The sequence below is a fragment of the Diceros bicornis genome, chromosome 4 (assembly GCF_020826845.1).
Source record: "Diceros bicornis minor isolate mBicDic1 chromosome 4, mDicBic1.mat.cur, whole genome shotgun sequence".
In the NCBI taxonomy this organism is placed as follows: Eukaryota; Metazoa; Chordata; class Mammalia; order Perissodactyla; family Rhinocerotidae; genus Diceros; species Diceros bicornis.
This window is the reverse complement of record NC_080743.1, coordinates 102,468,887-102,493,237: the sequence shown is the minus strand read 5'-3', so window position 1 is coordinate 102,493,237 and position 24,351 is coordinate 102,468,887. Positions and strand designations below refer to the sequence as shown.

The window sequence follows — 24,351 nt, the reverse complement described above, 5'->3', positions numbered from 1 at the left end:
GCGCCCTAATGGCTCTTAACTGCTCGACCCGTGCCCACCAAATTTGCGGCCTTTTTGGCTTCCAAGATGCCCTTGGCAATGACCTTCACTTCATGTGCATAATAACCCACAGCAAAGTTTGTAGATGCCGGTCTGGTGAGACCCGCAAACTCACCAGTCTGTGGGGCCGGCCCGGACAGCAGGCTTATAGGGCCTATGCCTGTGTCCTACCATATGGTATTTCCTTCTTATGACAAAAGACACAGACAAAAGAGAAAAACAGAGACTACCTCCGGGAGGAAAAGGGATCAAGATCAAAACCAAGAGTACTCTACCAAATTTAAACCAAGAGTCACTAAAAGCACAAGAAACTAGTTTCCCAAATATTTTCTCCTGCCAATCTAAATTTAGAAACAGAAAAAAATTCTCACCAATTCCTTCCATCGGACTCCGCAGATAGAGATTCCAGGAGGCTGACATGGTAAGAAGCCTTAACCTTTTTGCTGGCTTTCGTCAGGCGTTCCCATATCTCATCATCTGCAGTAGTCCAGGGAGAAGGCAGGTCTTCCAGCCAGAGAAGGCAACTTGCCAGCCAGTGTGGCTCTTAAGGTTCTTATGGCTGGACAAATAATCAACAAGACAGGTTAGCAGGAGAAAATAATACCAAGTTTAATAACATGTATACATGGGAGAAACTCAGAAATGAGCAACTCGTCCCTCTGTCTAAGCTGCTTGCTTAAGTATTGCAGCTAAAGGCGAGGAAAGTGTTGGGGGTGTGTAGTGGCCTGGGACTTCAGAGGGCAGGAGGACAATTCTTTTCAGGGTCATCTATAGATAATGTGGTCAGGGAGAGATAGAGTTTTTTTGATAAAAGGGGCTTGCTGCCCCTCCCATTGTAACATCTATTTTACATTATCATTACAGCCATCATGATAGAAGATCTGTTCTAGGAAGGAGCCACCATGTCAAATTCTTTAGGCAGTTAGTGGGGGAGGTGAAATGTCTTTCAGAGAAAACAATCAAGGTAAACAGATATATTTCAGGGTGGCCAAATTTTGATCTCCCACATTAGTGTTGGGTAAACTGCTGCACAATTACTGGAAATGCTGCGAGTCTTTTGGAAAACTGTAGAAGTCTAAAGACAATGAAAAGTACATTTCTCCAATGTCAAGTCCTTTGAGCCTCTGTCTAGTTGTACCTTGAAGAGATGGAAGATTAAGTACCAGCAAAGGACACAAGAGAACAGGCTGCCAACTCGAGAGCTTCCCACTGACCACAGAATGCCTGGCAGACGCTTGGAGATTAAATCTGGGCTTTGTCTATTGGTGGACCCTGAGAGGAGGATTTTGCTTAAATGACCAGAGAATAGACAACAATTTTTCTTGATAATAGGTAATACTTACCATGTAAATTTCTTCATAAATCTCTGAATAAAATAAAAATATATAACCCATATAGATACAAACTCTTACTGACAAGCCCCACAGCCTTCTCTAGAGAGCCCAACAGAAAATGTCTCAGCTGACTGTGAATTGGTCTTCTCTGAAAGCCAGCCAGCCCTTCACTGATAGCCCTGGATAAGGAAGGCCAGATACAATTCTTTGAAGATGTTTAGCTGAATTCAGAACCAAAAATCCTACCTCCAGTTGGCTCCTCTGTGAGAGTGGATGGCCAGCCTTATTTCACAGGCTGGGCAGTTGAGGTTCAGATGAGCTTATTTGCCCTGTTCCCCGGGGATGCAAAAGGAGGAATGTGACATTCATTCAGGGCTAAGGTTTTGCAGGTAAAGATTGGGTTGTTGGGAGTGAGGGAGAATCTCCCTCTGCCCTTTTCCTTAAGGTTCTTATGGCTGGCCAAATAATTAACAAGACAGGTTAGCAGGAGAAAATAATACCAAGTTTAATAACATGTATGCAAGGGAGAAAGCAGGGACACTGCGTTTCTCAACACAATAGCAGAATTCTCGTCTTAAATATCATGTTCAGCCAATGACAAAGAAGGATGTTGGGGGTGGGGGGAATCAGTTACAGGAGATTACCACTAAAGCACAGTAAACAAGAGTGAGGTTATTATGCAGATTTAAGGCCTCACCTTTTACATTGATAAATTTCTAGAAATGAGGTCATTCTCCTTCTTCCCAATACAGAGAGGGAGATACCTTTACAAATGGAGATTTCCCTTATAAATGTAAATGTCTGTCTGGCAACTCCTTGAAGGGCCATCCAAAGAGTATGGCCAGAGACAGAACTTCTGATAAGATGGGCTTGTTGGTGTCTTTTCTATTGTAACATCTATTGTACATTATATTTACAACCATCATGATAATAACTCCTTCCTGAAACAGATGTTTTGTTTTAAAATCTTTAGGCAGTTAGTGGGGGAGGTCAAATGCCCTCAGAGAAAACAACCAAGGTAAAGAGCTAGATTTCAGGGTGGCCAAATCTGAACTTCCACAGGGTCATAGAAAGGAATAAAGATTTCAGCAAATTGGTTTTTTGTTCTCTACAGTGGGAGTAATTTAAGAAGCAGATAGTCTCTCACTCCAACTTCTCTTCCCTGTTCTCTATCTGTAATATGTCTGTAAAAATTCTCTCTACAAAAATTTCAGTCTTTTTTCTTTGCAGTCTATTATCATCTTTACGAATTCTTTGACTTCACCACCTTCTTGGCACCACAGCGCTAGCCATTGAGATATTATTATAGATTCAGTTTTGCAATTTCATCCTCTTATCTCTATTTCCTCTGCCATTTCTTAGTTTTAGTTCTTATTGTATCTTATGCTTGAAAACATTTCAAGCTTACAGAGTATATCAGTTCCTTATCTTCTCAACTTTTTATTATCTACGTGCCCTCAAATATCACTTTTTTTAAAAAAGAAGTGAAATAGATAATAGAACAATATACTGTAATAAATTGACCACTTATAAAATTAAGTTCAACCTGCAATCCCTCCCCACTTAACAGCGACCATCTTTTATAACTCACCATGCTTTAGTTTGGGCAGGGTCAGTTTATCAATGATTTCTGGATGTTTTAAACCACATGAGACAAATACAGTGTAAGGTAAAATTCTTATTCTTGCAGAAGTTGTAGAATATCCTGATGATTAGGGAAGTTGATGGCGGAGAACCTGAATCATATGAAAAGTAGTTGATTAATTAGCACCTGACAGAGTTTTTTAATTTGGTAAGGACAATAATAAGACATAAATGTTGAAAAGATAACTTTGCATATCAGAGTATTGTCAAAGGCCATTGGGGAAATTCATAATATTCTCAAATACTACAAAAAATGACCATTTTTTCATAAAAGATGTCATACATGATGGCACCGTATACTTCTGTCAGAAAATTTGCAATGAAGAAAATTAAGACTTGAGTCATTTTAATTTTAACGATTTGTTTCTGCTTACTATTAGGTTAAAAAATCCTTTTAGAAATAAAGTGATAAGGGATGTACTTGCTTAATTTTTTATTTTTTTTAAGAAAAAGTCTTTTTCACATTAAAAAAAAATATTTATTTGTATTTATTTTATGCTGAATTTATTTGTGGGCCCAAAGCCTTTTTTTAATTAACTACCACCAATTCTTTTCAAACTCTTTAAAAAGTTGAAGAGGAGAGAATACTTCTAAAATCATCCTATGGGGTTAGCACTACCCTGATATGAAAGCCAAAGACACTAAGAGAAAAGAAAACTACAAGTCAGTATCTTTGATGAATATTGATACAAAAATCCTCAATAAAATAATAACTAACCAAATTCAGCAGCATATTAAAAGGATTATACATCATTTTTAAGTGGGATTTATTTCTGGAATACAAGGATGTTTCAATATATGAAAATGAATCAATGTAATAAACCACATTAACAGAATGAAGAAAAAAAACACATGATCATCTAATGGATGCAGAAAAAGACTTGACAAAACTAAACATGTTTTCATGTTAAAAACACTAGAAAACTCTCAGAGTAAAAGGAAGCTACTTCAACATAATAAAAGCTGGATATAGAAATACACAGAGAACATCGTATTCAAGGGTGAAAGACTGAAAGCTTTTCCTCTAAGATCAGGAAAAGGGCAAGAATGCCCACTGTCACCACTTCTATTCAACATGGTATTAGATGTTCTAGCCAAAGCAATTAGGCAAGAAAAAGAAAGCAATAGCATCCAAATTGGAAAGGAAGAAGTAATATTATATTTGTTTACAAATAATATCTTATATGTTGAAACCCCTAAAAATTCCACAAAAAAATCGTTAGAACTGATAAATTCTGCAAAGTAGTGGGACACAAAATCAACATGCAAAAAGTTGTTGTTCTTCTACACATTAATAATAAGTAATCAGAAAAAGAATTTACAAACTTTACATTTTTATTTACAATATCATCAAAAAGAGTAAAATAGTTAAGAATCAACTTACCCAAGGAGGTAAAAATTCCAATGATATTTTTTGCAAAAATAGAAAAATCTATCCGAAAATTCATATGGACTCTCAAGGGACCCTAAATAGCCAAAACAATGTAGCAAAAGAAGAACAAAGTTAGAGAACTCACACTTCCTGATTTCAAAACTTACTACAAAGTAATCAAAACAGTGTGGTACTGGCATAAATACACACAATATACTAATGAAATAGTATAGAGAGCCCAGAAATAAACCTTTGCATATATGGTCAAATGATTTTTGACAAGGGTGCAAAGACCATTCATTGGAGAAACGATAAGTTTTTCAACAAATAGTGCTGGGAAAACTAGATGACGACATGCAAAAGAATGAGATTGGACCCTTACCTTACACCATATACAGAAATTAACTCGAAATGGATCAAAGATCTAATATTAGAGTTGAAGCTATAAAATCCTTAGAAGAAAACACAGGGTAAAAGCTGCATGTCATTGGGTCCAAATGCCATTGCCAACAATGATTTCTTTAATATGACACCAAAGACATAAGCAACAAAAAAAAACAACAAATTAGACTTCATCAAAATGCAAAACTTTTCTGTATCACAAGATACTATTAACAAAATAAAAAGGCAACCCACAGAATGGTTGAAAATATTTGCAAATCACATATCTGATAAGGGATTAATATGTAGAATATATAAAGAACTCCCACAACTCAACAATAAAAAAACAACCCAATTTAAAAATGCACAAAGGACTTGAATAGACATTTCTCCAAAGATATAAAATGGCCAGTAAACACGTGAAAAGATGCTCAACATCACTAAGTATCAGGAAAATGCAAAGTAAAACCACATGGAGATACCTCTTCACACACATTAGAATAGTTTTACTATCACAAAATCAGAAAATAACTAGTGTTGGCAAGGATGTTGAAAAATTGGAACCCTTGTGCTTGGATGGTGAGAATATAAAACTGTGGAAAACAGTATGGCAGTTCTTTCAAAAATTAAAAATAGAATTACCATATGATCTAGAAATTCTACCTATGGGTTCTGAAATAATAGAAAATATATTTATGGATCTCTGTCTCCAGTTCCTGGCACAGAGCTCCTAAAATCCTTGTAATTTCCTAAATGATAAGAACACTAGGAGCATCTCTTGTTCTAATATTTGTCTTTGACCCCATCCCTGACACAGAGCTCCTAAAACCCTTGTAATTTCCTAAGTGATAAGAACACTAGGAGAATCATTTGTTCTATTGAGGCAACTCTGGGTGGGCTCCTGGATGGCTCCTGGATGGGGGCTGGTCACTAGACAGACCAAGCCCTGATTAGAAGCTTGGAATTTTTAGTCCTAGCCCTTATCCTCCAGAGTGGGGAGAGGGGCTAGAAACTGAGTTAATAATTGATCATGCCTACGTGAGGGAGCCTCCATAAAAATCCCAATAGAATGAGTTTCAGAGAGCTTCCAGATTGGCAATGACAAGGAGTGCTTGGAGAGTGGTGCACCTGGAGATGGCATGAAAGCTCTGTGCCCCTTCTCACATACCTTTCCCTCTGAACCACTTCCATCAGGCTGTTCTTGAGTTATATCTTTTTATAATAAACTGGTAATCTAGTAAATGTTTCTCTGAGTTTTGTGAGCCACTCTAGCAAATTAATCAAACCCAACGAGGAGGTTGTGGGAATCTCTGGTTTACAGTCACTCAGTCAGAAGTACAGGTAACAGCCTGGGGTTGTAACTGGCATCTGAAGTTGAGGTGAGGTTGGATGGGTGTGCAGTCTTATAGGACTGAGCCCTTAAACTGTGGAATCTGATGTATCTCTGGGTTGACAGCATCAAATTGAGTTGAATTATCTGACAACCAGCTGGCTTTCCAAGAATTGCTTGTTGGAGGTGTGGGGAACCCTCCCACATGTGAAAAAATGAATCTCAGAACACCATATATGGGTATAAACCCAAAAGAACTGAACGCATATATAAAGACATGTAAGTACACCCCTGTTCTTAACAGCATTATTCAAAATAAGCAGAAGCTGGAAGCAGGCCAGGTGCCCATAAACGGATGAGTTGACAAAAATTGTGGTGTAAAACATAGTGGAATACCATTCACCCTTAAAAAGGAAGGAATTCTGACACATGCTATGACATGGATGAACCTTGAGGACTTTATGCTAAGTGAAATAAAGCCAGACACAAAAGGAAAAGTACTATATGATTCCACTCATATAAGGTACTTAGAGTAGTCAAATTCATAGGAATAGAAAGGAGAATGGTGGTTCCCAGGGGCAAGAGGGAGGGACAACAGGGAGTTGTTGCTTAATGGGCACAGAGTTTCAGTGCAAGGTGAAAATAGATCTGTGGATGGTTGGAGGTTATCACTACACAGTTATGTGAATGTACTGAATGTCACTGAACTGTACATTTAAAAATGGATAAAGTGATCAATTTCATGTTATGCATATTTTATGACCATTTAACAACATTAATTATTTTCAACAAATGAACAAACCACTAGCTACATGCAATAACATGGATGAATATCACAACCATAATGCTGCATAAAAGAAATTATATTCAAAAGGCTATATATTTTATAATTCCATTTATATAAAATGCAAAAAAGAAACAAAACCGAGGTCTAGCTTCCAGTAATAGTGGAGTAGCTTGTTGAACTAACACTCTCACAGATAACAGTGATAAAATCTGCATGAAATATTATATATATTTATATAGAATCATGTATCTATATGTAATACACATATAATAAATGTGTATATGGATGTATGCATAAATCTCTTCCAAAGCCAAGCAGAACCGAGGGGGAGTCTTCCCTTGAATCATGGGAATTTTACCAGGAGATATTTGCAAGCTTGAGTCTTTTGCCTCAAAGCATTCCAAAATCTGTATGTGGCCCAGACAGGGGAAAAACTATAGTATTACTTGTAATGTTAGAGGATGTATTTTGAGGCTGGCAGAGTAGCTGGAAAGTTAGGGGAGAAATTCTGGAAGGGAGGGAACCACAAAGAGGAAAATCTTAAAATATGTATGAAAGTCTGCCCCCCACACACAGCAAATTGGCAGATCTTTGAACAACACACATGCAGGGTAGGCCCCAGAGGGCCTAGTGTAAAAACAGCAGTTGGAAGATGAAAGAACTGAATGAGGATTTCAGCTATGCCCATTGTAAAGGAGATAGGATTGGAGTTTCAGTCCAGCCAAGTTAATTCCCTGCTAGAAAAATAACAACACTCTTCAAAGGGATACAATAGAATCCAGAGTCTCTATAACTATCATCCATGGTTTCCAGTACATAATTTAAAAAATTATGAGATTTGAAGAAATAGGAAAATATAATCCATATACGACCAAAAGTGGGCAGTAGTAACTATTCCCAAGGTGTTGCAATTAGCAGACAAGGATGAGAAAGCAGCTTTTATAAAGATGATCATGGTGGTAAAGAAAAATATTCTCATAATGAATGAACAGATGTAGAAACTCAGCAGAGAATTGGAAATTACGAAAAAGAACCAAATAGGAAGATGAAATACAGAAAATATTTTTGAGTTTACTGGTAGATTAGAAACAGTAGAAGAAACATGAAGATAGAGCAATAGAAATTATCCAGTCTGAAGAAAAGAACATAAAGGTTTTGAGAAAAATGAAGAGAGACTTAAGACCTGTGAGATGAGTGAGTCTCCATCAGAGAGGAGAGAGACAAAAAATTAAATGAAGCAGAAAGGCAAATCAATGAATAATAGCATAAAACTTCCAAAATTTGGTGAAAAATCTAAAATTTTAGATCCAAGAAAGTCAGAAAACCCACAAAATAAAATACAAAATAGAACCATACCTAGGCACATGATAGTCAAGCTGCTAAAATCCAAAGATAAAAAGAAAATCTTGAAAGCAGTCAGGGAAATACATATATACAGGGGAAGACATTACATACAGGGAGAAATAATGTGAATGATGGATGATATATTACCAAAAACAAAAGAGACAAATCAACAACAAAATGACATCTCTCAAGTGCAGAAATAAAACCCAAAAGTCAACACAGGATTTTATATTTAGCAGAACTCACTTTCAAAAAGGAAGCAGAAGCCACAATAAGAGACCGCACAACTATTAGGTGGCTAAAATAAAAAATAAAATTGCAAATACCGAGTGCTGGTGAGGACTAGGAGCAACTAGAACTGGGAATGCAACATGATAATTGCATTCAGAAAACAGTTTAGCAGGTTCTTATAAAGTTAAACATATACTTATTATATGACTCAGACATCCCACTCCTAGGTATTTACTGAAACAAATTGAAAACTAATGTTTAAGGAAAAATCCTTGTGTGAATCTCCATAGCCATTTTATTCATAATTGCCAAAGCTGAAAACAAACTAAAGGTCCTTCATCAGGTGAATGGAGAAAGAAACTGTGGTGCATCGGTACATTAGAATACTACTTGGCAATAAAAAGGATAAACTCTTGATTCACACAACAACATGGATGAATCTTGGATGCATTTCTCTAAGGGAAGGAAGCCAGATTCAAAAGGCTATATAGTATATGATTCCATTTATATGACATTCTAGCAAAGGCAGAAATACAGGGATGGAAAATGATCAGTGGTTGCCAAGGGATGGAGTGGGGGAAGGGATTGACTACAAAGTGACAGCATGAGAGAAATTTGGGGGTGAATAAAATAGCTCTGTATTGTACTGTGGGGGTGGATATACGACCATAAAGTTGTCAAAACGCATAGAACTGTACACCGCATAGAGTGAATTTTACTCTGCAAATTTTAAAAATCAATCAGGATGCTGGGGAACTCAGATGGAATGCAGTGACAAATGAACCTCACTGTATTACAAGCATGTGACATAACCACACAGAAGGGGTGGGGATGAAAGGTCCTGACCTAAGTAACTTTGGAAGACAGTGTTTTGATGGGATACTGTAAAACTAAAGTACTGGACACAAACACTGTACTCTAGGTGGTAAATTTGTTTTTCATAAGGGTATGGATCAGCGATTCTGAAACTAGTTGACACTTTAGTAAATATATTGTAGATAACTGGAGTTAAGTTTCCCACTGTTGGTGAAAGAAGTTACAAATAAACAAAAGGAGAATGCTGGAATAAACTCTGTGGTGCTGGATTGGATTTGGAAGTATCAGTATGAATCCATGTCTATTTTAATATATCTATCCAGATAGATAGATAGATTGATAGATTGATATATCGATAGGTAGATGTGTATACCTGAGTTTATATTCATACATATATTTCCAAGTTCTGCTGAGAGGGTCTAGAAGCAGTGACACTCTAGTATCAATGGACACACCTAGCTCCCAGATTTTGGTTTCTAAATATCATTCTCCAATAAAAAGAGCCAGATTTTCTTGGAGAAATGGCTAATTCTAGATCTGAGGATGGGAAATACAATATGAGCCTGGAGCTTCTTGTGCCAGAAAGTAGGAAAGTGCTTTCAAAAAAAAAAAACACAGAAAATGATGAGATGTGTCAAAAGGAATCAATCTTAAAGACTTCCCAATGGCTCAAGCTGGAAAACTGGGAGCAACAAAATAAATAATGGTAGCATTGGATTATTACCCAGAGAATAAAATAAATATCCATGAGTCTATACTGATACAAAGAAGATTAAATAAGAAAGGAAGAAAGAAAAAAAGGGGGGGGAAGAATGAGAGAAAGAGAGAAAGACAGGAAGAAGGCAGGGAGAGGGAGGAGGGGAATATTCCTCACATAATTCCAAATAATAAACGTGGCTGGATAGCATGAAATAGAAAATCGCCACTAGAACACCACAGTAATAATTACTGTGGGCAAGACTGACTGATGAATGCAAAAACTGTGAGTGAAACTTAGAGAAGAATCAGTTCATTTGCAGATCCTCAAAGCATTTCCCTCCCAATACTTAACATTTTTCTCTTAATTTCTTTAAAAGACCTATGACTATTTAAAGAAAAATCATAACACTGTATTGTGGGATTTATAACATGGGTAGATGTAAAATGTATGACAATATAGCACAAAAGACAGACAGAGGTAAATGGAACTGTTCTGTAGCAAGGCTTCTATATTTTACATTGATTAAACTGGTGCACTATTAAGTCTAGGTAGGCTGTCATATGTTAAAGATGCATATTGTAATCTGGATCAACCACTAAAAACTGCAAAGGTGTGTCACTTAAATGCTAATAAAGGAATTAAACAGCATACAAAAAGTGTTTGTACAAGAACCTTCACAGGAGATGACCTGCACGTCCCCAGGAGGAAGACGAGCCCACTTCGGGCATCCACAGAGCAGAACGCCCTCAGCCGTGCTGAGGAGCAAAGGCTGACACACACGTGCTGGGTGAGTCTCATCTACCTCGTGCCGAGGGAGGCAAGCTAGACAGAAAACAATACACGTGGGCTGATTTCTGCCAAGATGAACCTATGGTGAAAAAACCAGAACAGTGGTTGCCTCGGGGGAAGGAAAAAATTGCCTGGGAAGGAACAGGAAGGAGTTTTCTGGGGGTGATGAAAATATTTTATTCTTAAAGGGGTTAAGGTTATATGGGCATGTTTATTTGCCAAAACTGTACGATTGAGATTTGTGCCTTTCAGTGTGTGTACATCTTACCCCACACACACACACAAAAAGGACTAAAAGAATAATAAAGTGAGGTGAGAATGGGAGGGAGTCTGGATAAAACAAAAATGGCAGATGATTAGTAGTTGTTGAAGTTGGGTGACGGGCCTACTATGCTATTTTGTTTATTTTGTATATTGTTTAAATTGTCCTGTAATAAGACACTTGTATAAGAAGACAAACTCGATATACAGTGTTTGCTGGTAAGATATTGGTTACCTTTGGGGAGGAAGGAGGGAGAAAGGGATTGTCAGGGCCTGAATGAAGCTGGTGCTAGTTCTTGGTCACACAAGTGTGTTCACTTTGTAATAATTCTTTGAGGTTTACACGGATGACCTCTGCATATATTTCTGTATGCATGTTATACATCAATAAACACTTTAAATCCTGCATATTTGCACAAAGATACTAACTCAATATATGAGAACAACAGCAGTGTTTTGTTTTAAAGTGGAACACGTTCACTCATGACATCATCATAAGGATTTTAATACTCCCAAGTATCTATTAATGCCCTCACCCTTCCTTGGCGCCCTAGGTCTTTCCATTTTTGCCTCAATTTGGCAAGTGGCATGGCTTTGAGTTTTTATGATGCAATCTTTTTCCATCAACATCCACCCTCACAATGATGCTCACCAAGGCCTTGACATCTAGCACAGTGCAGTGTTCACAGCAATCACTCAAGACCTGTGGGACTTGGTTGAATGAGGAAGAAAACGAGGAGAAATGATGTTCATAACTTATGTCTAGGTGCCATATCGTGACTTAGGAAATTGGTAGCATTTTTCGATAGATTTGCTATGCCTTCTAATTTTTCCTATTTAAAACAATGGGAAATAGAGTCTCAGAGTTCTTTCTCAGAGAAAGTCTGACATTTCAGGCACAGATTACTGACAAATATTAATGGTATATGACTTTCCCACCTCATCTTAGTTTTAAGTTTTTAATTCCTTACCTTGGAAATGACCTAACTTTGCTTCTTCCAAATCTTGTAGTAATACTGATGCTCCAGAAAGTTGGGCCACGGATATTCTGCTATTGTGTGTCCTCCCTGCAAAGAAGTGGAGCTGTGCATCCACCAGTCTAGAAGGGTGTGGTGCTGTAGTATTTGGAGTCAGTCAGAGAAGCTAAATGGAAAAACGACTCAAGAGAATTATCGCTATAACCCAGAAGAGCAACAAATTATTTTGCTTAATTATTTTGTGGTTCTGTGGGTATATTTAAAAAGAGGCATTAAAACTGGTTCCCAAGGAGCCAGCCCTATAGTAGAGCAGAAATTGCATATTACCTTCCTACACAAACTTCCCTGACACTGTGGGAAGGACCAACGGGAAGTTTCAGTGCTGTTGCCTGTGTTAACGAGGCCAAGAGGTCCACACTGGGATAGGGAAGTCCAGTGAACAAGCCTGTGTGCAGCGTCGGAGAAGGGGAGGCTTGCGTGTGGTCCCCTGAAGTGGCTTAGGAGTCACTTACCAGTGTACCTAAGTTTCCCGTCTGTATATGTAGGAATTGTGGCTGTCCACTGTGATGTTTTCTCCTTTTTATGACATGGCTCAGGGCAGTCCTTCTAAGATGCCTGACCAAGGTATAGGCCCTTCAGGCAGGCGGGGTCCAAAGGGAAGATCTCTGCAGCGACCCTGACCATGGAGTCCAAAGGGAGGATCATGGCAGCCTGGAGGGATGGAGGGGATAGTAGGACAAGTGGCCTTGAAAAGGCAAATTCCAGCATCCCAGTCACCCGGTATTTCCATTTTAGATATTGAATTTACATTTCAAATACTGGCCAGGGAGCTTCAAGAAGGGCTGCAAGCATCCTCAGCAACAGCCAGGCTCGTGAGCCCCACCCCTACCTGAGTACCGGCCTCAGGGATGCAGCCCAACCACACTGCGCATACTCCAGGCGGTGGGCAGGGTATGGAGGGTGGGCGTGGTAGAGAGAAGAGGCAGGATAGAGGGTGGGGTGGACAAGGAGAGGAGTGGGGCCCAGGGGTGGAGGGACAAGGAGGGAGTTGGGGCCCCTAGCTGTGCATGCTGGGAGCATTTGTCTCTCAACCGCTCCCAGCTGGGAGCTTGCAGGACTACAGGACTCCAACTCCCAGGATGCTCTGGGCACGGGGCGGTGCCTAGCCCTGAGGGGAGGAGCAGGGAGGTGTGCTCTGCCCTGTGGTCCTGCACCTGCTCCACGTGGACTGAGTCTCAGAGGGATGTGACAGGACGAGAGGGACTAAGGAGTTAGGAGGGTGTGGCGGCTGCATGGGCAGCCACGGGCCTGCATCGTGCAACTGCTTTTGTCCAAAATTGAAGCCGGATTCACGTCTATTCCACACCGCCCTCCTCCGTTGCATGATTCCTCCTCCCACCTGCATGTCTGTGGGTCTTTCCACAGCCTCCTACCTAGTCCAGGGCCAGGTGTTTCTCTAAAGTGCTTATGGGAACTGGTTTGACATCCCAGAAACTTTCCTCTGGCTGCTGCCCTCTGCCTTCTCCAGCCAAAGTGTCATCATTTCATCAACTTTTGGGAGAAATTCGCCCTTGTGGCCCCTCTTGCAAGCACAACTTAAGAGCTTTGCAGGGTGGTAACAGTGGCTGTTGCTTGCCTTTTTTGCAGAAGTGGAAGTTGAGGAATCCGTGAGGTTAATCATTGGTTTCTCCAGGATCCGCCAAGAGCAGAGGAGAACAACCCAATTCCCAGGCAAGTGTCTAGTAGAACATTTTCACCAACACATTCCAGTGCAGAGGCCTCTGAAACAGCATCCTTAAGATGAGAATAGCTTAAGCATTTTGCCATTTAGATTGATAGCCTAATCTCAGCTGAGGCCTGAGTGGCCAGTCTCTCAGGGACACGGGTGACGACTCTGATCCCTCAGGAAGAGACTAGTGGTCCAGCTTTGGGATAGGGATGTTCAAGGTAGACAGCACTTGGGCAGCATTTGAAACCCATCAGCTTTAACATCTCTGCTTTGGATTCCGGCAAGGTTCCAGGATAAACACGCCTAGGGATAGTCAGATGTACCATATTCTTTAAAAATTGTTTAGAGTAGTGAAAGGAACAGAGCATAAAATACCCTGCTTATTTGCAAAAGATGAAATGCAACCAAGACCTTGTTTTTTTCTTTTGTTTTGTGAGGAAGATCAGCCCTGAGTTAATATCCATGCTAATCCTCCTCTTTTTGCTGAGGAAGACCGGCTCTGAGCTAACATCTATTGCCAATCCTCCTCCTTTTTTTTTCTTCCCCAAAGCCCCAGTAGATAGTTGTATGTCATAGTTGCACATCCTTCTAGTTGCTGTATGTGGGACGTGGCCTCAGCATGGCCGGACAAGCGGTGCATCTGTGTTTGCCCGGGATCCGAACCCGGGCCACCAATAGCAGAGTGCGCTCTTAACCGCTAAGCCATCGGGCAGGCACAAGACCTTCTTGTTAATTTTTTTCTGCTCATTCTCTTGCCTGTACTGTACGCTTGAATGCAGAAACAAAAAACTTGAATTGCCAAATTCTTTTTTCCTGAGATTGGTAAATTAACTTAAAATTCTTATTGAAACCTGTGGAGGAATGTTTAGCAGCTTTCATGATTTATGTCGTCTCTAAAAATCTGGGCGTTGATCTACATGAAAAAAAGTCCTTGTTTATATTACACATCCCAATAGGTTACATTTCTGATTCCTGAATGTGGGATATTATCAAAACAACTGAAAAACCTGGTCATGGAATCTGGACCCTGTCACTTTGTCAAGAGTTTGCCTCTTTATGAATTAATGACACATGAATTCTTTAACATTTTTGTAAAGAACGGAAGAGAAACTGTAGTGTCTCTGAATGTGGCAAGACGGGGAATTCTCATTAGACCACTTCCTTGGGTTCTTCTCTCGTGTTCAATAGGCCCGGGTGATAGTCTGTGTGGTCAGGTGCAGCGCCACTCCCCCAGGCCCCAGTGTTCCATCCTATTCTGGTCTGTGCCTTCTTCAGGGGGTTCTGATTACACTTGTCCACAAGGGTTGGAAAGAGACATTGTAACATGAGGATATTCATCATCTTATTTTTTTTTAAGTTTTTTTTTTTAGATTTTATTTATTTACTTTTTTCACCCCAAAGCCCCAGTTGATAGTTGTATGTCATAGCTGCACATCCTTCTAGCTGTTGTATGTGGGACGCGGCCTCAGCATGGCCTGAGAAGCGGTGTGTGCCTGGGATTCGAACCCGGGCCGCCAGCAGCGGAGTGCTTGCACCCAACCGCTAGGCCACGGGGCTGGCCCTTTTTTTTTTTTAAAGATTTTATTTATTTATTTATTTTCCCCCCAAAGCCCCAGTGGATAGTTGTACGTCATAGTTGCACATTCTTCTAGTTGTTGTATGCGGGACGCGGCCTCAGAATGGCAGGAGAAGCAGCGTGTTGGTGCGCGCCCAGGATCCGAACCCAGGCCGCCACCAGTGGAGCCCGCGCACTTAACCGCTAAGCCACGGGGCCGGCCCTCATCATCTTAAAACAAGGATTAATGGAGAGGCAAGTCTCAGGGTGTGTGTGCTCCGATGCACTGCTGTTGGGGTGTGGCCACAGTGACCACTGTGCTCCCAGCAGTCCCCACAATGGCTGTCTCAGACGTTTGATCTCCTGGTGCAACCACAGCAGCTGTTGACAGAGCTGGGCTCTTGTCGTGGTTCAGTGTCTTCCTTCAGATTTTGTGGCTCTGACTCTCCTCTGCTCGCCCCCTTCCTATTCCTATCTGCTGGATAGAAATTTGGGTTTGTTCCACTTTTGGACCATTGTGAACAATGTTACTTTGAATGTCTATGGGCAAGTTTGCTCTTTTGGACATATCTACCATGGGCCTCTCCAAGTCAATGGTAATTCTAGGTTTAAGATTTTAGAAAATGCCAAGTTGTTTTCTGCAGTGGCTGCATCATTTTACTTTCCCACCAGTAGTGTATGTGGGTTTCCCTTTCTCCACATCTTTACCAACACTTGTTATTTTCCATTATGTTGAATATAGCCTTCATTTTGAGCATGAAATAGTATCACATTGTGCTTTGAATTTGTATTTTCCTAATAATTAATGATACTGAGCAACTATCTTGTGCTTATTGGCCATCTATATATTTCCTGGAGACATGTCTATTCCAGTTGCTTACCCCGTTTCATTGACTTGTCTTTTATAATTGAGTTCTAAGTGATCTTTGTATATTCTCAAAATAAGAGCCTTCTCACTTATATAAGTTGCAAATAGTAGGAGACTTCAAAGACCCACTTTTAACAATGGATAGAATATCCAGATAGAAAACAGGAAATAGCAGACATGAAAACATTAAATACTAAATGGAGCTATCAGACACACACAGAACATTTTACTGGACAGCAACAAAATGCACACTCTTCTCATAGGCACACAGAATATTTTCCAGAACAGATCACGTGTTAGGTCACAAAACAAGTCTTAACAAGATTAAGAAGACTGAAACAATACCAAGTAACTTTTCTAAACACAACGGCATGAAACCAGAAGTCAATAACAGAAGGAAAACCGGAACATTCATAACAAGTGGAAGTTCAACAAAAACACTTAAACTTAAAAGTAGATCGGGGGCCGACACGTGCTGTAGCACTTAAGTGCGTTTGCTTCGCTGCTGGCGGCCCGGGTTTGGATCCTGGGCATGAACCGATGCATGCTTGTCAGGCCATGCTGTGGTGGCATCCCACATAAAGTGGAAGAAGATGGGCAAGGATGATAGCTCAGGGCCGGTCTTCCTGAGCAAAAAGAGGAGGATTGGCATGGATGTTAGCTCAGGGCTGATCTTCCTCACACACAAAAAAAGTAGATCAAAGAAGAAATCAAAAGGGAAATTAGAAAATAGCTCAAAACATACAAAAAGAAACAATAGGGGCCGGCCCGGTGGCGCAAGTAGTTAAGTGCGTGCTCTCCACTGCGGCAGCCCATCGTTTGCCGGCTCAGATCACGGGTGTGCACTGACTCACCGCTTGGCAAGCTATGCTGTGGCGGCGTCCCATATAAAGTGGAGGAAGATGGGCACGGATGTTAGCCCAGGGCCAGTCTTCCTCAGCAAAAAATAAATAAAAGAGGATTGGCAGATACGAGCACAGGGCCAATCATCCTCACCAAAAAAAAAAAAAAGAAAGAAAGAAACAATAAACACATCAAAACTTATAGGATGCAGCAAAAGTAGTACTAAGAGGAAAGTTTATAGTGATAAACTTGTACATTATAAGAGAAGAAAGATGTCAAAGAAACAACCTGACTTACAACACACAGCATTAACAAAAGAAAAAATGAAACCCAAAGTTAGCAGAAGGATGGAAGTCACCAAGAGGAGAGTGGAAAAAAAATGAAAGCCAGTATGGAAGATCAATAAAAGTAAAAGTTGACTTTTGGAAAAAATAAAATTGAGAAACCCTTACATAAAATATCTAGGAAAACAAAGAGAAATGACTCAAACTAAATCAGAAATGAAAGAGGAGGCATTACAACTGATGCTTCAGAAAGAAAAAGATCAGAAGAGACTATTCTGAACTAGTGTAACTACTCATAAATTGCGTAACCTAGACAAAATAGACAAATTCCTAGAAACAACCTACGAAAGCTGAATCATGAAGAAATAGAAATCTTGAACAGATCAGTAACAAATAAGCAGACTGAATCAGTAATCAAATACCTCCCAACGAGAAGGGACTTCTCCACTCTGCCTGACCTTAGCCAGCCTGCCCCAGTGCCAGGCTGACTCCTGTGGACCTAGCTGGCTCCCTGCAGGCTTCTGCAAATCCAGGCCCCTGGCTCACCCTGGAGCATGCCAGCTCTGGCGGCCCCAAGCAGCATCCTTGACACCAGGCTCCCACCAGGCTCCTGGGAACCCAGGGCCCCATCTCAGCCTAGGGCCTGCCATCTTCAACAGCCCAAGGTGGCTCCTGTGACCCTAAGTGGTGTCCTTGGAACCAGGCTTCTGGTGGGCTCTGGTGAATCCAGACCCTGGCTCACCCAAGTTCCTGCCTACTCCAGGCAGCCACAGGCAGCACTCATAGCCACAGGCAGTCTGTACTAGGGCACCGAGTGGGCTCCCACACCCCCAAGACCCCACGTCACTCCAGCACTTGCTGGCTCCAGCAACCACAGGTAGATTCCATGGCACCAGGCTCCCCAGGGGCTGCTGGGAACTCAGGCCCATGGCTCACCACACCTCCTACCAGTTCCAGCAGCTGTAGACAGCTCTCATGGAACCAGGCTCCTGGCAGGCTCCCACAAAACCAGGCCCCCAGCTCACCCAGGTGCTTGCTGTCTCAGGCAGCCCCAGGCAGCTTCCATGGCACCAGGCACTGGCAGGTTCCCATGAACCCAGGCTTCCATCTTGACCCAGTGCCTGCTGGCTTCTGCAGCCTCAGGCAGCTCCTGTGGCCCCAGGCTCCCAGCAGTCTCCCAGGAATCCAGACTTCTGGCCTACCCCAGCACAAACTGTCTCTTGTGGCGCTAGGTTCCTGGCAAGCTCCCATGAACCAAGGCTCTCAGCTCATCCCAGCACTGGCGAACTCTCATGGCCCTGGATGACTCCTTTGGCTGCAGGCTCTCAAAGAGGACCTGCCAAACCAGGCTCCAGTGAGGCTACTCAAGATCTCAGGGTCCCAGCTGTGCCTAGGGCCAGACACAACACCGTAGACCCAAGATTTCCACTCACCCCAGTACCAGGCTGCCCAAGGACTCCAGCAGCAAGCCTGCCCTTGGACACCACCAGATGGCCTACCCAGGACCCCTAGATGGGCTGACTGTGAAGGCTTTGGTTTGCTAAAACCAGTCTGTAAAGAGTGGAAGAGGTGCCTACTTCCTCAAATCTGCAGACACCAATGGAAGGCCACAAGGATCATGAATAATCAAAAACCCATGACACCACCAAAGAAAAAGAATAAAACTCCAATGACTGACCAAGCAATGGAGATATAGGAACCATATGACAAAGACTTCAGAACAACCCTCTTTGAGAAATTCACAAAACTCTAAGAAAACATAGATAGACTACTAAATGAAATAAGGAAACAGTGCATGAACAAGTGAGAAGTTCATTATAGAAACAGAAATCATCAAGTAAAAACAAACAGAAATCCTAGAGTTGAAGAACATAATGACTGAACTGAAGAATTCAATAGAGAGCTTCTAAATCAGATTGAACCATGTACAAGAAATAATTAGTAAACTAGGAGATGTGTCATTTGTAATCATCCAGTCAAAGGAGCAAAAAGAAAAATGGGAATGGATAGGAACGGGGAAAGGCAGTGTGAATTATGGGATACCATGAAAAGAAATAGATAAGCATTATTAAAGTACCAGAGGAGAAGACAGGGATAAAGGAAAAGAGTGTTTACTTAAAAAAAATAGCAGCTGACACCTTCCCAAATCTGGAGAGAGATTTACACATCCGAGGTCCTGAAGCCAATCTGTCAATCTAAAATTTCAAACTAAAACTTTCTTCTCCAAGACACATTATAACAAAACTATCTGAACTCAAAAAAAGGATCAAACAACATGATCAAGTTCAACATGATGCAAATCAATGAATGTGATACACCACATTAATAGAATGAATGATAAAAATCACAAAATAATCTCAATCGATGCAGAAAAAGCTGTTTGACAAAATTCAACAGCCCTTCATGATAAAAACTCTCAATAAAGGGTTACAGAAAGAACATACCTGAACATAATAAAAGGTTTACATGACAAAACCCACAGCTAACATCATATTGAACAGTGAAAGGTTGAAAGCTTTCTTGCTAAGACAAAGAACAAGACAAGGGTGCCCAGTCTCAACACCACTCTTCAACATACTGCTGCAAGTCTCAACCAGAGACATTTGGCAACGAAAAGAAATAAAATACATCTAAATTAGAACTGAAGAATCAAAGTGGTCTCTGTTTGCAGACGATATGATTTTATATAGAGAAATACCTAAGGACTCCCCCCCAAACTGTTAGGACTAATAAACGAATTCACTCAAGCTGCAGGAGACAAAATCAACATATAGAAATCTGTTGCCTTTCTCTACACTAACAATGAACTATCTAAAAAAGATATAAAGAAAAAAATCCTATTTACAATAGCATCAAAAACAGTAAAATACTCATAAATAAATTTAACCAAGAACGTGAAAGATCTAGACACTGACAACTATAAGACATTGAGGAAAGAAATCAAAGACACAGAGAAATGAAAAGATATCTTATGTTCATGGATCAGAAGAATTAATATTGTTAAAATATCCATGCTACCCAATGTCATCTCAAGATTCAATGTAATTCCTATTAAAATTCCCATGACATTTTTCACAGAAGTAGAACAAACAATCCTAATATTCATATGGATCCACAAAAGACCTCCAATAACCAAAGCAACCCTGAGAAATAAAAACCTGAAGGAATCACAATTCCTGATTTCAAATTTTATTACAAATCTATAGTAGTAAAAACGGTATGATACAGGCATAAAAAGAGACACATAGACCAATAGAACAGAATCAAGGGCCAGAAATAAAACCACACACATACACTTTGCTAACACTTGACTAGTCAGCTAAGAAGACTCCATGGGGAACAGACAGTTTCTACAATAAATGGTGTTGGGAAAACTGAATAACCACATGCAGAAAACTGAAATTGGATCCCTATTTTACACCACTCTATAAATAATCCCAAATTGAATTAAAGACTTAAATGCAAGACACCAAATATAAAACAACTAGAAGAAAATATAGAGAAAACAGCCCCAAGAAACTCGTTTTGACAAGGATTTTTTTGGATATAACATCAAAAGTGCAAACAACAAATGTAAAACTTAAGTTTGATGACATCAATCTAAAAATCTTCTGCACAGCAAATGAAATAATTGGCAAACTAAAGGGGTTAATATCCACAGTATATAAGAAACTATATGTCACTAATATTTAAAGAAATCTAAAAAAAAACTCTCTCAACAAAGTAAAACCCAGGACCAGATGACTGCACTGGTGAATTCTACCTAACATATAAAGAAGTATTAAAAACAAGACTTCTTACATTCTGTCAAATATTGAAAAAGAGGGAACACTTCCAAGCTCACTTTACGAGGCCAGCATTACCCTGATACCAGCACTAGACAAGGACACTAAAAGAAAATAAAATTATAGACCATTACCCCTGATGAACATAGATGCAAATATCCTCAACAAAATACTAACAAACTGAATTCAACAGCGTATTAAAAGAATTATACACTACCACCAAGTGAAATTTATTCCTGATATACGAGTAGATTAACATACAAAAATCGATCAATGTAAAATGCAACATCAAGAAAATGAAGGGGAAAAAACATGACCATCTCGATTGATGCAGAAAAACCATTTGACAAAATTCAACACCCTTTCATGATAAAACACCCGAGAAACAAGGAATAGGAGGAAAAACACACAGCAAACACAAAACTCGTGATGGAAGACTGAAAGCTTTTCCTGAAAGCTCTAAGATCAGGAACAAGGCAAGGATGCCCACTTTCACCACTTCTATTCAACACAGTACTGAAAGTTCAAGCCAGAACCATGAGGCAATAAAAATAAATAAATAAAAGGCATCCAAATTGGAAAGAAAGAAGTAAAACGGTCTCTGTTTGAAGATGATATCATCTCATATGTAGAAAATCTGAAAGACTCCACAAAAAGACGTTTGATCTAACAGATGAGTTCAGGAAAGTAGCAGGACACAAAGTCAATACACAAAAATCACTTGCATTTCTATACATGAACCAGGAGCTCTCTGAAAAGGAAATTACAAAAACAATTCATTTATATCAGAAAGAATAACATGCTTAGGAATCAACTTAACCAAGGAGGTGAAAGGCTTGCACCATATAAACTACAAAACATTTCAGAAAGAAATTAAAGAAGACATTCATAAATGAACACACATCCCATATTCATGGATTGGAAGGTTTAGTATTGTTAAAGTGTCAGTATAACCCAAAGCAGTCTACAGATTCAATGTAATCCCTATCCAAATCCTAATGATGTTTTTTTGCAGAAATAGAAAAACTCGTCCTAAAATTCACATGGAATCTCAAGGGACTCAGAATAGCCAAAACAATCCTGGAAAAGAAGAACAAAACTGGAGGACTCACATTTCCTGATTTCAAAACTTACTACAAAGCCACAGTAATCAACAGTATGGTATTGGCATAAAGACAGACATAGAGACCAATGGCATAGAATAGCCAGCCCAGAAACAAACCCTCACATATATGGTCAAGTGATTTTTGACAAGGGTGCCAAACCATGCAATGGAGAAAGGCTTCTTTTCAACAAATGGTGCAGGGAAAACTGTATATCTGCATGCAAAAGAATGAACTTGGACCATCATCCAATACCATATGCAAAAATTAACTCAAGGACATAAATGTAAGACCTAAAATAAGAAAACTCTTAGAAGAAAACAGGACAAAATCTTTATGACACCGGACTTGCCAATGATTTCTTGGATATGACACCAAAGGCACAGGTAACAAAAGAAAAACAATGGACAAATTGGACTCCATGAAAATTGTATAAGTTGGTACATCAAGAGGCACTGTCCATAGTGTAAAAAGGCAATGCACAGAGTGGGAGAAAATATTTGCAAATCATATTTCTGACAAGAGACTGGTATCCACAATATACAGAGATGTCTTAAAACTAAACAACTGAAAAACAAGCCAATTCAGATATGGGCAAAGGACTGGAAGAGACAGTTCTCCAAATACTTATGAATGGCATATAAGCACATTAAAAGACGCTCAACAACACTAATCATTAGAGAAATGCAAATCAAAACCACAATGAGACACCACCTCACACCCACTAAGATGAGTGCTACAGGAAAGACAGAAAACAACAAATGTTGGCCAGGATGCGGTGAAATGGGAACACGTGTATGCTGTTGATAGGAATGTAAAATGGAGCAGCTGCTATGGAAAACAGTATGGATGTTCCTCAAAAAATTGAACATAGAATTATCACATGATCCAGGAATTCCACTTCTGGATATACACCCAAAAGATCTGAAAGCAGAGCCTTGAAGAGATATTTGTATACCCATGTTTATAGCAATATTATTCACAATAGCTAAAATGTGGAAGCAACCCCAATGTCCACTGACACATGAATGGATACACAAAATGTAGTATATCCATACAACAGAATATTATCCAGCATTACAAAGGAAGCAAATTCTGCAATATGCTACACATGGATTAACCTTTGGGACATTATGCTAACAGAAATAAGCCAGTCAGAAAAAAGATAAATATTGTATGATTCTACTAACATCAGGAAGGGAGACTAGTGAAAATCACAGAGATGGAAAGTGGAATGGTGGCTGCCAAGGGCTGGGGGGAGGGGAGAAGGGAGAGTTATTGTTTAATAGGTATAGGGTTTCAGATTTATAAGAGTTACGGGGATGAATGGTGGTGATGACTGTGCAACAGCGTAAATGTATTTAAAGCCACTGAAGTACACACTTAAAAATGGTTAAGATGGCACACTTTTTGTTATGTATATTTTAACTCAATATACAAAAAGGAAAAAAAAAAAGAAATTAGCTCTCAAGCCACAAAAAGACATAGTGGACTCTTAAATACATACTGCTAAGTGAAAGAACCCAAGTGGAAAAGGCTATATACTCTGTTCTGTAGTTTTCATATATTGCAATTACACGACATTCTAGACAAGGCAAAACCATAGAAACAGTATAAAGATCAGAGTTGCCACGAGTTGGAAGGCAAGGGATTAAGAGGCAGAGCACAGGGAATTTAGGGCAATCCAACTCTTCTGTAGGATACTGTCATGGTGGATACATGAGATTATGCATTTGTCAAAATCCAAGTACGTGACAGCGAGACAGTGAACCTTAACGTAAACCACGCACATGGTTACGAACACTGTAGCAGCATCAGCTCCTCACTTGTAAGGAATGAGCCGCACTAACACAGGTGGTCATGCAAGATGTTAACAGTAGGGGAAACTGTGAGGGAGGAGGGAGAAATGCTCTGCACTATCTGCTGAATTTCTCTGTCCATCTAAAACTTTCCTAAAAAACAATCTATTAATTAAAAATTAATCAATGGGAGGTAGGGAGTGGGTAGAAATATGGAGAAAACAAGAATATCAGAATACTGATAAATGTTGAAGCTGGGTAATAGGGACATGGGGGGCTATCACAATTATCTCTTTGATTTGTGTATGTTCAATGTCTTCCACAATAAAACATTTTTAAAGCTCCAGATTAAATCTAGATTATACGTAGAAGGAATCAAA

The 24,351-nt window shown here is 39.9% G+C and overlaps 1 long non-coding RNA gene across 1 annotated transcript; it reads right to left on the bottom strand.

Annotated features, from left to right (window-relative positions):
• Window positions 1-11,525: 11,525 nt before the first annotated feature.
• Window positions 11,526-12,534, bottom strand: LOC131405013 (uncharacterized). Its single transcript, XR_009219902.1, has 3 exons — window positions 12,518-12,534; window positions 12,000-12,171; window positions 11,526-11,739 (listed from the first exon to the last, which is right to left on the bottom strand). It is a non-coding gene; the product is annotated as an uncharacterized LOC131405013 (long non-coding RNA).
• Window positions 12,535-24,351: the final 11,817 nt, after the last annotated feature.